Genomic DNA, 16,636 nt, shown 5'->3' with positions numbered 1-16,636 from the left:
ACAAGTCCAAAAGGAGAGGAGGAAAGAGAGACTATTTCTGCTGCCTAAAGACATAGTCCGTGGGAGAGGGGAGTGCTGTGGTCTGAATCTGCCCTTTATGTTTCTGGGTCCTACTCTCCTCACGTAAGCACTGCACAATCACAGTTTGTCTGTGTGGCTTTTACGCTGTTTGGGGCCTACTATTACGTACATCCGCATCTGCAATTTTTGCCTGTAACACTTAACATGTGGGGGCCTTAATCTTGGTAAGGTTTCTCAGATGTTTTAATAAACACAATAAACATTTTTTTTCAATTCTAAACATATAAACTATTCTTGATTCATAACTGCATTGCTACTGAGCGTCAATATGAACTGGTAAGCACCAAATATGCCCACAGCTTGACGACCTACAGAATCTTGTGAAACTATCATTTTCAGAAATATACCAGATAAAAACAAAGCCATATTGCTGAATTAAAAAAAAACAACAACACACAATCAATTTTCAGTGCAAACGTTCAAACATATAATGAAAAGCTGCTGTAACAACAATTCTCCCTGCGTAACTGCTGTTTCAGGGTAGAATATGCCATTTGTAAGGTTTAAATTGCTTTTGCAGTCAAGTGTTGTAATCCATTAGTGATAAGAAAAGGTATTTGTCTATCGGTTGTGGTTAACTACATTCCTTGTATTAGAAACAATTTAGTCTCTTACGTGAACCCAGTACAGGAAATTGTTTAAAGAGAGTCTGGCTGCAGAGCTGGAAAAATAGAGTAGTTAGTGCTCCCTTCCCCCAGCAGTAATGTGATGTATAACTGAACAGTGACAGCTAACAACTTAACCTTTAGGAGTTTTGCACAGAACAGCACTACTTACTTTTACTCAAAGGATTTCAACTGTTTCTCTCAATAATTCCTTCTAAGTAAATTTCTGTGTTGGAAAAGTTATGCTTTTCAACTCTTCCTGGGACTTTTTTTTTTTTTAATAGTTGCGTTTCTGCCCTTCTTTCTGTTAAATCATGTTAAGTGTTGTTCTTAGATAATATCATTACTCTTAGGACAAATAAATCCTAAACCTCTGAACAAACAGGAAAACATTAAGATTTGGTTTGAAATGCAATTTCTCTGTAAAAATGAGCTCTCAGATCATATTTTCTACCAACCATGTTGCTTTCCTTGGGTTTTGGAGCAGTGCTTGCTAAATATTATTGGCTTTGCATGTCTGGCAAAAGGTTAGCACAGAATCAGTACTGTTTCCTAGGGTTTCTTTTTCCTCTATAAAAAAACCCCTGACAAATGTTGCAGCAGGCCTCTAACATATGATCTAACATAGTAAAGCATGATGCATATTACATATCACAGACTCATCGAAACCAGAGACAGGAAAGATGTATCAGATGGTAACATCAACCCCATCCTGGCATAGTACTGGTATAATAATAATCTTGGCCACTACCTGTTTGATAGCAAAGAGAGCGCAGAATTAGAAAATAGAAACTATACTGCACTTGTACAAAGCAAGATTTTTTTATAAATAATTTAAAGTAATCATTTAAAAGCACTGCAAATTTAAGTGTTTCTGATTGTAATGCAGTCATCTCCTATATTGTTACAGATAGGTTTCATTTTGTAAAGGAGTTGGTCTCATGAGAGCAGGGTCAGCTGCCTGCTAGAGGCTGTTCTCAACTCATCCTGAAACCCCAAGCCTTCCTATGGGAGTTAAGAGTAACAGCTTTTCCAGCAAATTCAAGGTGTGTCTACAAAAGCTAAGCACCTAGACAAAACCTGTAGTGGGGGATTGGACAACACTTGATATCACACATAGGATCTGTGTATTCTACTGTTTAAAATAATCCGTGCTGAATACAAGGTTTCTAGGTTTCAAGGGAGTCACTGTTTGTTGGCAGTCTTTTCTTTGTCCTGTAAAACACCTGAATTCCATTTTTGGCAATGGAATTGGAATACAAATATTGCAGAAGTCAGCTCTCCTATCTAATATGAAGAACGTATTTGGCAGGAAGAGCTCTGAATTACAAGAAAGGCCAGCTATACCCCCTAGAGAAGGACTTGTTCCAATCTTAGGAAGCAGAGAAAGAGGAAAGCCAATAAAATGCACTGTGTAGGGTTTATTTGTTTATCAGGAGTGCTACAGAACCCAAGATACTGAATTCTAAAAAAGAATATAGAGTCTATGCCAGAACCATGCCTTCCTAACAAAGGCTAGGCATTGAGCCATGTGATGACAGTGTATTATTCTCAGCCAATAATCACATTAATACTTAATTCTTTCTTGTGGAAAACGTTTGGAAATCATGTAATACCATTAACATGAATGTTTCATGATATTCTCCTGCCAGCGTGCTTCTAGCACAGCCTGCAAGAAGGAACTAGACATTTTGTGATGGTTGTGCTTGTAGCTGAGTGGGAGGACACTAATGCCACAGCATCCGAGTGGGTCAGATGTCTGTTACGGTTTTAATCTGTGTTCATCTGACAGTGAGTCTGACTCGTTTTGATTGAACGTAACCATATGTTCTGTTTTCAACAACACATGAAAAATAAGGGCACTGCTCCTAAGCTGAAAGGCCTTAACGGAGAGAGAAAGGATAATGCTGCATGTGCAATGCCATTAGTTATTCATCTTCAAAGACTGGGTTAGATTTACCGCATCTGTCAATCATCTCTAAGCAGTTATTCCATTTTTCCCCCTTTATAAATCACATCCATCAAATAAGTAGTAAAATGTACTTTCCCCTCGAAAGGGCCTCTCCAGCTAAAAGCAAAATAAGCACTTGAAGATCCACTGGAAACCCTGCAGGATATAAATATACCTGCAGTGTAACAGGTCAAAATAACCATAGGGAATCTGAGAGTTGAAACACCAGGGCACGCTGTCCAGTCAAATCCAGTTCAAATGAGTGCTTCTTCTCAAACATCTCAAGTTCTCTTCAAGTGGGAATGGTTTATACTGTCTCCTAAAACTTATTTTTTGCTCTACGTTCACTTTGCCTTCTTACTTCAGGTGATATGGTGAAATACCTATCCCATATGTCTGTCTTAAATACAGCAGAGATTTCTGCTCTTATTTTGGGCAGATTTCCTCCACAAGCAAAGAAGCCACTTTTGCAACACTGTAATAAACATAGCTTATTCCTTGCACAGAATATCGAAACCCTGCAGGACAATACTCAGTGGCTGCTACACCTGATGCAAGTTTAGAAATATTTGATGGGATACAATTTACATTCTGCTTTGGATTACGTTTTTCCTTGCATCCTGTTTCACACAGACAGGATGTATGGAGTTAGCTACTTAGTACTCACCTGATAGATAAATATCCTCAAAGCTGTAAATAGGAAGCCAGTTCTGTTTTAGGCCATAAATAAAGTTGTATGAAATAGTAACTATAGGAGGGCAGACTTCAGACTCCATATTGTAAACACTGTCAGATGCAGAAAATAGTTTCTGTTTTTTTATACAAGGTATTGGACTATCAAGATGTGATTACAAGGCATACGTTTTTCTAAAAGCCTATTTATATGCAGCTGAACACTGCTTTTGATTCATGAAGCTCCTTCTCTTTTTTAATATAAAATGCAGTTTGGCAAGTTTTAGCACTTAGTTAACTAACTCCCACCAGAAATACAGAAAGCATGGTTTCCATTTATAGCAAAATGGATTAAGCTGATTTAGAAATACAGTATGTTGACAGTACTATTTAAAAGCATATGGACAATTTGCTCCTTTCTTCTTCATTACAAAAATGAGTGGTAACCATCGAATGCTGTGCATCAGAATGCTATCCTCTCCTTTTTGTAAAGATCAGTGTAATCTTTTCCAGTTGTAAAACAGAATCCAAGGCAGCCTGATTTATTGTTTTTTGCTATCCTCAAACAGCACTGAGGCATCTATGCAGCCCTTTATAGGCAAAGTTAGTGTAAATCTCTGCATGAAGTTTTACTAATCATGAATTTGATTAGTACAATAGGTCACAATGCCAGTAATTAGTTAATTGCAACCATTTAGTGATGATTTTCTATTAATTGCAAAAGTTTTACACTAGTGTAACTCCAAGCTTCAAGAGATCTGTGACAATATAAAACTAATGTACAAAGGAGAAGATTTAGGTTTTGTTTGTTATTAGCACATGTCTTGCTGGAGCCTCTATAATTAAACACTGTGTTTGTGCTTTATGGAAAGAAGTGTCTGTTGGAGAGCTCAGTAATAATATAGAAACAATCCCCAAATAAAAGATGCATGCCTGTATTCTTAACTCCATGTATACAAACACTCCATGTGCCCTTAAAGAATGAAAGTATTCCTAATGGAAATAATTACTTTGATAACATTTATGAATTATTACAATTGTTTATGTACTCTCAGAAGAAAAAACTGTCTGCAAGTACACATTTTGAGTGCACAGGATCCTTTCCTGAATATTGTTATAAAAAATAAACCATATCCCACTTGTGATTCTAAGTTACTGTTGCTAAAAATAGTTTGGGTTTTTTTTATCCATGTGGAAGGCATGAGTCAGAGTAAAAAAAGATAGCTCAGTTTCTGATGAATACATGGGCCACATTTTACGCTGCCCATACTGGTGTCAAGCAATTTCTTACGCTATGATTAGCCTCACTGATTTTGATTAGGTTGTAGATAGATATAATGCATTCACTGAAGTCAGTGACAGAAAATTGGGCTCAGTGGATTTTCTAACGGGCAGTAGCCTAGCCCATGGAAGTCCCAGTCACCCAGCAAGTCTATAAAGGTTCTTACTAGACATAGAAGTGATCTTCTTTCCCTTGAAATACTGGAAACCTAACTGACGGGCAGCTTCCGGCAATGTGATGGACAACAGGGTAAAAATACCTCTCCTTCTCTGGCGAAGAAGATAATTAGTTATTGCTAGATCCCCCCCTCCCCCTCAGTAGGGAATATTAGGGCAGCTCCCTGCAGTTCTAGTAGCAGAGTTGTACCCCGTTGTCTCTGCCAGTGCCACCTGCTAATCCTCCAGACGAGAGGTCTGCAATACCCCCGCGTGCGTGGCTGTAACGCCCGACGCAACGATGTTACAGGGACGGCTGTCGCTGCCGCACTGGGCAGCAGGCACAGGTTGTCTTCATGCTCTTGGGCTGGTAGATGACATCTACCAAAGGATACAGACTGTAAAAAAGCCACCGGGATTTTCACACAGGCACCCAAAGGAAGGTATCAAAGCAGGAAATGATGCTGTATCTCTCCCCTGAGAAATTTAGATTTGTCTCAGAAGTAGCTGCACTTTTTCTGTTTTGTTTATGGAGCCCCAGAAAAATCTAATACACTGTGGTACAACAGGGTAGAGGGAAGGAAGGGAAGATCCATGAGAAAATCCATGTAGCAAGTCTTGGCCTGAAGTTTAGAAGATTCTTTGAAGTCCTGTGTGAACAGTAATATTCCTTATTTACAGTAAGTGCGCTGAACTGGAAAATATAAACCCTCTGACTTTCAACGAGCAGGGACTGAAAGCATGTTCAGCTGAAGTCAGGGAAACTTTGTGAGCCTGCACGATCTGATATTCACCTCAACCTGCAGTCACTCTCTTTATCCGTTTGCTGATTGCAGTATATTATAGTGAATGAATAACACCATGATATTTTCTTACAAATATGCTAGACTAATGCCATGAATACTTTTGTTAATGATCCAGAACATTCACAGCCTGTTGTAATTATTTTTTCTCCTCTTTACATCTCAAGTATTAAAACAAACAAAAAGTTACAAAAAAGTTAGGTACAAAGCTGGAGCTGTGAAGAAGTAATACAATATTACTAAAGATTGTAAACAACACAAGCAGCTGTCTTCTCTGAGCAATGGTTTGCCCTAAGCAATACTGATATAAATCCAAAAATATAAATTGGTTCACTGCAGCATACTCATTCATGAAAATCACACTTGTGTCTGAGACCAATATTTGACTAAGGTATCTACATCTTGAAAGTCAACAGGCAGATGGTGCCAAGCTCTCAGACTTAACACGGGGAAAGATTATAGAGCATTTCAGGAAAGTGATTTTAAATTGAACAGCCCTATGATTTTTGGTTGATGCCCAGGTATAGAGGTCATGCTTCAGATTTTAGAACTGTATTGACAAAAAAATACATACTATTTTTTATAGCTGCACCTCTGATATGGGGTGTAGTGCAATAGTGAGTATTTGGGACAGAAAGAATATAAAATAACAAAAACCCAAGTTTCTCTGTCATTACTGTTACATAGTGTAAATTATAATGATTAATGTCAAAAACTGGAAACAAATACTGAATGATTAAAACAATATTCATCCCAGATAGGTGTATGCCAAAATTATTCAAACCATCCCTAACTAACAAATATCAGATGAAGTTAATTACCATTCCCTTTAAGCAAAGCCATCAGACGTTTCACTCTTTAATAGTGGCCAGTTGGAGAAATATCCCCAAGACAAGAAATACTGAGCACCCAAAATACTCCATGGAAATATCACATACGCAGCAATAAACATTCTAAAGCGAACACTCGGCACCTCTCACAGCAGGCCACGACATGAGCCAAGTTCAGGTCTGTATAATTAAAGATTATTGTGGTTGCTGTCAAAGCTCCAGAGTCCCTCATACACATACTTGCTTGACAGTCCCTAGATGAGCCAACTATCAACCTCTAAATATATTACATTAATTTATATATATATATACACATATATACAAACACACACACCTTGAATACACTTTTCAGAACAATGTTTTTATGACTTACTACTTTCCCAAAAATAGATGCATAGAACTGCAGACTTGAAATATCTTACCCTTAGGAGTTTTAAAAAATACATATAAACATGCCACATTTTTTGAGAAGTCTTTCCTATTCTGGGATCTTATTGCACTGAAGTTTGTTATGGAGATACTAGTGTCTCCAGGGCTAAGCACATTGAAATTATTGTAATCCAATTGTGCTGAAATATTTAAGGGAGTTCATTGCTGTAAGAACATTCCATTTGACTCAATCAAGACACACAGGGAGAATGTTTTTAGAAATAAAAATTATGGCTTTTATCCAACTTTTGCGAAAGTAAATGGAAAGGCCATCATCTGTTTAAACTGGGCTTGGATTAGATTCCGGATTGCAACACCTGGCTCAGGTAACAATTGTTCATTAACAGTGTTAAACAAAAGAAGTTACCAGTTCTAACAGCAATTTATACAAGGCATATGACTAGATATAATAATAAGTTACTTTACTCTGCCAGCTATATATCTAGTTATCAGCAAAGAAGGCCATATTTCAGTCTTACCTTTCATTAACTGCCCAACATACTGTACTTTCAATCTAACTTTTATCCTCTCCTTTATAGAAGAATTCCATCCTCCTGTTGGCTGAACATACTCCCCTTTATGTGTTGATATGTTACTCATTATATTAATTTCAAAACATTAATTTGAAGTATAAACACAATTTGTATAATTTTATTCATTCAGATTTGTAAAATCTTGAGATTTGGAGAAATTCTGAGTACTTAATCCTTTCTAATATATGAAGATCTAATAGTCATGTAATGCATATCAGGACTTCATCTCATTTCAAGTTATTTGCTTTCAGAGCAAATATATGGCCTGTCTGAGAAAACAGCTATGAAATTTTCAAACATTATTGATGATGATGATAATGATAATCACTGGTTAACCGTCTGTCTTGGGACTTGGAGCAAAAACCTTTCACAGTTGCTGTTTATAAGTTCACTCAGCTGTGCCAGTAGAGAATCATCTTGGGAGCACTGCTGTGGTTCTTACATAATATATATTGTAAGACTCAGTTGCAGCATACTTGTGGTATCAGAACAACGACCTTCAAAACTTAGGTTTGAGGAATAGTTTTGCAGGCTAAACCTCACAGGTGAACTCGTCAGCTTCAGCATGTAAGATGGTATTTACATTACTGTCAGTTTTTGTTGATCACAGTAGTTTATTAAAGCCCTGATATTTCACACCTTTTCTACCAGTGCAGAATTGCAGCCGTTTAGGTAGTTCCAGAGAATTTTTAGAAGAAGAATCCACTTCTGTTGCTCACTTTATACGACCACTGATTTTAATGGGCCTGCCCATTTTTAATGACCACTGACATGGTTAAAGTTTGTAATGAACATCATTTTGGCCTTGATGAAGTTGCCATTAGGCGTGGATGTTGACTAACATGCTACATTTTTGCACAAAACAGTGATCCATGAAGAATGCCAGCCCTGATTTGCATTTCTGATTTCTCCCTGTAAATGTTTTTGCTTCTAACCTTCATAAGCCTAGAGAAGACTAACCCCTGTGACTTGCACAAGGTCATAGGAGAGTCAGAAGAACTGAGTCCTGTTTTCGTACAAAGGCCCTTTCAGTCCGTGGTTCAAACCAGTAGACCACGCTTACCTTGGTATGGCAATGATATATAAATATCCAGTTTCAGCCTTTAAATATTAATCTCTTGATTTTTGGTCATTTCATTTTACAAAGGGTTGCTTGTTTACCTTTGTTTTGAGGCCTGATGGCAAAATAAGAAAAGAAAATTTGTACAGAAGCATATTTACCCATTGCAATTGTTAAATCTGTCTGCAATGCCTGCTGGGTTGTGTATCTTGTGGGACCAATTCTCTTCTGATGAAAATAAGCAGAGGTGCTTTGATTTCAGTGGAAGTCCATGGCTGATGTATACTAGGTGAAGACTTGGCCTACAATTCCAGCCTGACGAGATCACAGTGTATTTTCCTTGGTAACAACTGATATTTCTAATGATTAATCTATATCAGTGGGAGAATGAACAGGGCAATTAGGATTTGTTTTATGACTTCGTACTAGGAATTCTTAAGAGGGGAAGAGACCCTTTCAGCAGAATTTTTAAAGTTAAAATTGCAAACAGCAAGGGAAAATCTACAGAAAAACTCAAGTGAATAAAACATTATGCTCTATAACCCTTTTGTTTCGTGGTACTCGATGTTTTCATAAATAATAGTGATACAAGGCATCTAAGATGATTTGAGCACTTCCACCATAGTTAGTATTTGAAAACTGTCTTGAAGCTTTTCAGATTAAGTACTGCTTTCAGTATTCACCTCTACTAATGGAAATCAAGGATAAATTGTGACCACATGGTCAGTTTTATTACTGAATTCAGAATAAGGAAACATGCTGACGGAAATCAGTTCAGAAATATCCAGTGAAATATTTCCAGATTTCCTAACCCAAGGCTGATGATCTGGTTCCAAGAAAAGATAATGCAAATTTCATAAACTCAAAACAGCTGCTTTCTCTAAATCAGCATAATGTTTGCTTTCAGAAATAACTGTTTGCATTGTTAGTTTTGAAACAATTATCATTTATCTATAGTGAACTGATATTATGTAAAAAGAATGATGGGGGCTTAGGACCTAAGTTAAAGTCTTCTGAAATTACACTTTAAAAGCTTCATTAAATGTTACTGTGCTGTCCTGAATCTTGCACGTGTAGTTGTGTATATTCTAACAAAAGCCATTAACACTTCCTTGACATCTCAGTTATTTTGTTTTCAATACCTAAACCATACAGATAAGGTTGTTAGAGAATCTAATTATGGATGTTAAACACAACATGATTTTTAAACTTGCCCTTATGATTTCTGGAGTACAGATCGCATAAGTTAGTGAAAAAATGCATTTATTTTTATTGAAATCACAGCTAGTAGGGGTCTTATCTTCCTGCATCGATTTGTCTTCTGAATTTCTTACTTATGTGGCCAGCTCCACCTCCCTAAAGAAAGATGCCTTCTAGTCCATCCTCATTCTAGATAGCAGCAATGAAGCTGTGAGCCACTATCCTGCTCTGCTGGGACCACCTGCTTGCCCACATGATTAGGAGAACTCCACTCAGCTTTCCATTCAACTCTTGGCTTTTCCACTGCTGGTACTGGGGGATATAACTTCTGAGGCAAGATACTGTTTGTAATTAAAGTCTGGGTCTTATCTGACTTAGGCCAAATAGTCAAGTTGGTATTAATTTTGGTTTACTATTCGAGTCAGTTTTGTAGCTATGCCATAGTTCCTTGCATTTCCTGTACGATAGACACCATACACATACTCTAGCCAAAGCTCTTTTTGTGTTCGTATCGGTTCATGATGGGAGGAAGGGAATTATTATAATCATATTTCAAGAGATTTAGAATTAGAATATAGACTTGTTCAGAGTGATAGAAGATATCTGTGGTAGACTCAAAGTAAGCCTAGATCTCTTAAATCCTATTCCAGCACTACAAGCTTAGGAACATATAGTTTCTGTAATGTAGCTTGTTGTGCTTTCTTCCTATTTTGTGCTTTCCTGTGAGATACGGGGGCTGAATAAACAGGTGGCTTCATCAGTGTGAAAGTTCATTGACTCCATCGACACAGGGTTCATGAGAAGTCTGAACGAGCCCCCAAATATTTTACTTTGGGTTTGAGTGAACAAAGTGAAGTTCACTTAAAACCATCCAACTTTCACCAGATTCTGTGTCAAAACAATGTTAAACAACAAAATACATATGGTTTTAATGTTAAAGAATACACACTGAATGAGGTTTGCTCAAAACTAGGCCCAGATTCATATATAAATACTTATGATCTACTTTGCAAAAGTGGGTAGAGCTTGGAAATTACAACCAAACCCAAAACAAAGGAAGTGTCATATGGTTTCAGAGTTTCTTACTCTTTTCTGGTCCATATATCAGCAACAACCATAGCAAGAGGTAATCCAGAAGGACTAACTGCAAGTCATTTTCCCACCTCTATAGTGCTAAATAGGTAAGGAAAAACCCAAATCAGCTTTCAGCCCTTACTCCAAATTAACAAAGATCTCAGCTAAACAGGAAACATTTTTAATAGAAAAATTTGATGTAGAGCCAATGTGTGAAAATACCAACCCATTTACATTGACTTAAATTTAGTCTGTTCCATTCCTGAGTTCCAAAGACAGCACTAATCTTTCTTATTAGGTTATGCAGCATTTGCAATAGTTTTAAGAACTGGAGCAATTTGCATCATCATTAGATGGTTGAAATGTAGCTCCTTTTTCATACCAGTGGAAGATTTCAACCCATTCTGTCTTTCCACTTTCTCAACAACATAGTTGAATAATTAATAGTATTTTATAGCTGCCCCCCCTCAAAAAAAAACCCAAAGCCTTTATTGCTGCCTTTCCCCTCACCTCTAAGAGCTTTTGTAATGAGTTATTTATATGATGTTTTATTTTTTGTTTACTGATCTAAATGGCTGCGTAGTCATAGTGTTACTATACTGTAATTTGTTACGTGGTTGCCAACCATATTTTAGTGGTATGAAAAATGCCATTAGAATGCAGTAAAGCATGGCAGGCATTGGTTGAATGACAGGCATGAATAGATATAGAAGTACTGCTGGTATTAATTTTAATAATAATATAAAAATGAATTTTTAGGCACTTAATAGGTGTAGCAAGCCTTACTTTTTCCTTATGCAAAAATCTATCAATGCTTACTTCTATGTATGGTACGTATGGTGGTTTTGTAACTCAGTGAGCATTCTGAAAATATAGATGACACTGTTTCCAATTGCATATCATTCAGTTTTTAAAACTTAGCTTATTGAACAATATACAGGATAGAACATCTTTAACACAGCTGTTTAGAAGCAATCCCTGTGTGAGGCAATATTTTACTATGGAAAGCAATGAAGAGTAACTTGAATCATTGGCTAAGAAACATGCTGAACAGTACTGATATAGATGGGAACATTAATACAAAATTAGTAATTCTGAGATTGTCCACTAAATTATATTTATACAAGGGGCATGGCATATTTTGGTCCTTGGCTCTAATTCATCATATCATATTTAAATAACTGAAGAGTGATTATAGGTGGTCATTTTAAATATTGGTAAATAGAGATTTACTACAATTGTACCCTTTGTTACAGAGCAGAAAAAATCCCTTGTATGCTAATATCACTAGTAAGAATGAAAAGCTGATTTCACTGAGTCCTTGCTTTCATCATTAACAAACCACAGTCTGTTCTAATTTAGACATATGTAAATATCACTGGCGTTGCTCCAGATTCATATCCGTGTAATTGAGAGCAGAATTTAGATAGTACTACACACACACACACACACACACATATATAAGCTTTCCTCACACTACTGTATAGAAGAGTTTTAGAAGAAGAAAAGCTCCTTTAAATAATAAAATTTGCATTTTCAATCACACATTTCTATCAGAATAGTCTTTTGCTTATTTGACTGTGAAGTGTAGCAAGTTATGAAATTCCAAATAACTGACTCTCCCTTGATACTAAGAGTTCAGATTTAGGTTCTGGATTGTTTTTCTTAGTGTTTTGTACATTTGTCTTGGAAAGTACTGTGCGCGAAGGCCAGCACTGAGTTTACTGTATTTCAGAATAAGCCACGCTGTAGGCTCTATACCTGGCTGATTTCTTTTACTCTCTATGTAACTGTATGAACGTGTTGCATGTGTAAAGCATCCTTTTCATTGGAACATCACAACCATTTATAAAGATGGGTAAGTGCTGTTACCCATGTTTTTACAGATGGAGATCTATAGGTGCAGAGGGGCTATACAAGTCGCAGAACTCAGCACTAAAGCTAGTTTCTTGGCTGTTATTTCCATATTCCAACCACTGGATTCTACTGTCTCCACACAGATTTAAAGGATTAGTTGTAAACTAGGTCAGTTTTACAAAATGCATTCAAGTTACACTGGTTACTTCTGCCATGTTCGGAAATAAGTAGCAACATTTAACAATGTAATGACATGGAAACCACAATAAAGATTCCTGTGCATTCAGAGTGGGTTGTGCTAGTTAAGTACTCTGGGGAGTATCTGGCAATGCTGACAGTAATTTTAACATCCACAAAGTGTTTGTCTGTAAATCAGTGGCAGGAGCCATATAATGGTTCTCCTTGTTCAAGTGGAGGAGAGAAAGAGAATGGTTTTAGTGCTAGCAGTTTCAAAGGGGTAGCTGATAGACTGAAACCTCCTGGAAATGCCTTAAGCAAATTGTCACTCATTCTTCCCCAGTAATCTCTAGCAACCTGAACAGGCTCTTGGGGCTGCGGGAAGCTAGGCACAAATTAGAGCAAATCTGAATTGCTCCAAGTTTTTGTCAGGAGCTAAAGCAGTCGTCTCAAGCAAAGAGTGTGAAAGAACTTGTTTAGCCTTCACCTCCAGGACCAGTCTTCAGCTTACGAGGCCTAGGAATAAAGGTCTACCAGGCAGAATTTGATAAGAAGGACCCTAATTCAGCTGTAGTCCTCGAACTGAGTCAGAGAGGTAAGCTTTTTCATCCACACTGAAATGCCACCTTTCCCAATTCAGTTTTATGCCTCTTGCTCATCTTCCTCAATGAAGAGACTCACTAGGATCCAACTAACGTACAGGCAAAGTGCCATAACACGGAGAGATACACTCAGTGAAAGACTGATTCTCGACCTAATACAATTAAAATCTGGTTTTGATGGCAATGTAGAGCACTCTACTATAAATAAAAATGCTAGTGCTAAAGCTGTTGTTGCTCCACAGAGCTCTACTCCACATCATACCCAAGAGGTCAGGGAGCAGCGAGAGGGGGCTGCGCCCCAAAGGCACCCGGGAGCAGAGGGTGGCCACAACACCGAGTCTGTCCCCATCTCTCCCTGGCTATTACCTTCTTCCAGGCAGGACAAAGATCTCCTGGTTTTTGAGCAGGATGACTTTACAGTCTCAGAGCCATACTGGGCTCTCACATGTACAGCAGCATAAATCTGGAGTGAATTTGTTGCAGTCGTAAACCCCTTAAGGTCCCACGTGTCTTCTCCATGACAAGAAACAGCACAGCTTCACTTCTCCAGCTCTCTCCCTTTCCTCAGCCCTCCTTAAAGGTATCAATCGTTGTGAAAGTGAGCAGTGCCATCGATGGCATTAACAACCTTTTCAGTTTCAGTGTCACCAGGAGACTGGCAGTTCCCACTGAAAGGAAGCAAAGGGCAGAAATAGCAGGGTTGCTGTAGGTCACTGGCAGTACTCTGAAAATTCACACTCCACCTGCTATAGCCTTGCCAGCTTCAACATAATGAAATAATGTTACTTCAAAAACATATAAGGTTTGACTCAGCTACATAGATGCACTGCAGGCAGCTCTGGCCCCATTTCAGTGACACTGCATGGCAAAAGCAGGTCCAGTGCAATTGGTTACAATTTCACAAGTCTTGCTGGTTAAGTTTTCTCCTCGTGCTGTTGTATCTTCCCTCTTGGACTCAGAGCTCCTGTGTAGCTTGAGTAAGGTCACCTCCTTGTCTGAGAAGAGCATGGCACAAAAGTAGCCTGGCGTGGACCCACAGCAGTAAGCGGTTCTTTCTGTCTTTATGCTGATTCGCATGTGCTCCATGCATTTCTCCCCTTCCCTTTTTGCCTGTCTGGAAGGACTAGCAGCCCTGCTTTCTTCTTAAAAGGGTGATAAATAGGAGCTTTGTAGGCTTGCCAGTTCCCTGTATAAACGTATAGGACAAGAAAGTCACTGTCTTGTCCTTAGTAAGTAACTTAGTAAGTAATATATACTACAATGTATGCTATATACCAGACACAATACTTGCTTTCTCAAATAAGACTAACAAATATGCACAGAAAATATACATACATGCTAGGGTTTTGTTTTTGTTTTCCCTTCTCTTATTTTAAGCTCATTCTAATGGTCTAAAAAACAGTGCTGACCACTCTGGCTGTGTAGTAGTTTGTATTCTTGAAGTCTGCGCGTTCACTTACAGTGATAGCTTATAGTTCTCACTTTTCCCATTTGCCCATTTCTTAAGGCTGTTCTCCAGCCAGGGCCAGATTTTACTTGTCTTGCTTATATGAATGATCCCACTGATTTCAAATCGTATGAAAGAAGAGTGCAGAATGGGGTCCTTGTCATTAACCTATACAAGAATGCAACTGCTCTAAAGTACATACCGTTCGAGTCCCCATTTCTCACTTTCTTTCCCTTCCCCCTGCCGGAGGCAATAGTGTCTCTTGACATGCTCAACTGCTGTAATAAGATCTCCCTGCTGCTCACTGCTCTGGACTTTGTTTTTCTTGGCACACTGCTCTCTAAGACACTTTAAAACAGAAAGCAAGTCAAAGCACTTTTGGCTTACTTCCTTGCCTCTTCGCCCCCTTTCCTTTCTTGAAACAGTTTATGAATAAAATAGTAATATTCTCTCTTAAAAACATTCAGTTACAATCTTAAAATTTGAATTCTGAAGTACTCTTTTGAGTGTTCAAAAGTGGCAGATGTTTATAATAGGCATAGTGGGAAAAACCCATCCAGGATCTTTACATCGGGAAATTAAGGTGCAGGCGCAATTTTTGGTAGAAATATGAATCCCTGTAGATCACTTGCTGCATATTTTAATGACATTTAAACATAACCAGATACAATTAATACTGGAGAAGTGGGGAGCTATTCTAAGCAGGAGGATCTGAAAGTGCTGTTTTCAACTGAAGACTTATTCACCATTCACTTATAAATGTGCTGAAAACACTCTGTAGGAAATTAATTAAAATAACATTTTACCCAAATGGAGTATTTTAATTCATGCTGATATATAAGAAAATATAAGTATCTATAAAGGACCCCTGTAAGCATAAAACAAGTCAGCCTTCCTGCGCTTCTTTGTCAGCATGGCTGATATTTCTAGAAAGTTTGCAGGAATTTTAATCTCTCATTACTGTGTAATACAGTGCTTGAGTCTATATGGGGGATGGAAAATTTACATGTACCTGGAAGCAAACATAAATGACAGACAGACCAAGCACTCTGCAGACTCCACAGACTCCTCCAGTCAGCCATCTACACGTTTCAGCTCATTCCAGACATTTTCAAGACCAGAATATCTGGGGGGTGGTGGGGGGGTGTTTTTTTTTTTTTTTTACACAATAGCACTACACCTTTTACAGTCACACAACAACTTCCATGGAGCTAAATTGTTAGACTCTGTAAACTGGCATAGTCTTGATTTGGCGGAGTCTTCCTTGATTTTACACTAGTTGAGGATCTGGTCCAGGAAATATGAAAGTGAGAGAGCACTTGGGACTCAACAGAAAATCTGTCACATCTATAGAAACATAAAGGAATCACATGTAATCTAAATACAGTCATGTCTGCAGTTCTTTGGCATAGATCCACTGATGTCAAGGGCTGTGGAAACTGGCACCAACTAAGAATTTGGCTCAATATTTTTGTAAGTTCACAATACACAGGTGAAGACAGTAACCCATTTCTTCTTCTTTTACCATTCCCCCTCATCACCAAATCTATGGTAAAGGGAAAGCAACTGCAAGAGATACCATCTCAGAACAAGCCTATATTGCGATATCTTTGCAAAGGAATAAGGCAAGAAGTTCAAGGTGGTTTTTTCACTAAAGCCTGAGAGCTCTGCCTGCATGTGTATGGAGGCATGCATACGCAGTCCTGCAAATGCCACATCTTTTGAGAGAACTAGGTGACTCTTGCCAAAAGACCATCATTTCCAGAATAAATGTATCTTGCAGAAATACAGGTGCAGTGCTGAAACTTCACATCATGTAAGACTTCAAAGAGATAATAAACCCACATTTTGTAAGTTCTCACATCAGAATAATAAGCA

General features: G+C 38.0%; 1 protein-coding gene across 1 annotated transcript in view; it reads left to right on the top strand.

Annotated features, from left to right (window-relative positions):
- PDZRN3 (PDZ domain containing ring finger 3) overlaps positions 1-16,636 on the top strand; it is a 158,890-nt gene that overhangs the window by 32,733 nt on the left and 109,521 nt on the right. The window lies entirely within an intron of this gene.

Source organism: Apteryx mantelli, chromosome 12 (genome assembly GCF_036417845.1).
Source record: "Apteryx mantelli isolate bAptMan1 chromosome 12, bAptMan1.hap1, whole genome shotgun sequence".
Taxonomy (NCBI): domain Eukaryota; kingdom Metazoa; phylum Chordata; class Aves; order Apterygiformes; family Apterygidae; genus Apteryx; species Apteryx mantelli.
Note: the sequence above shows the minus strand (reverse complement) of the source record. Positions and strands in the feature narration are given on the sequence as shown.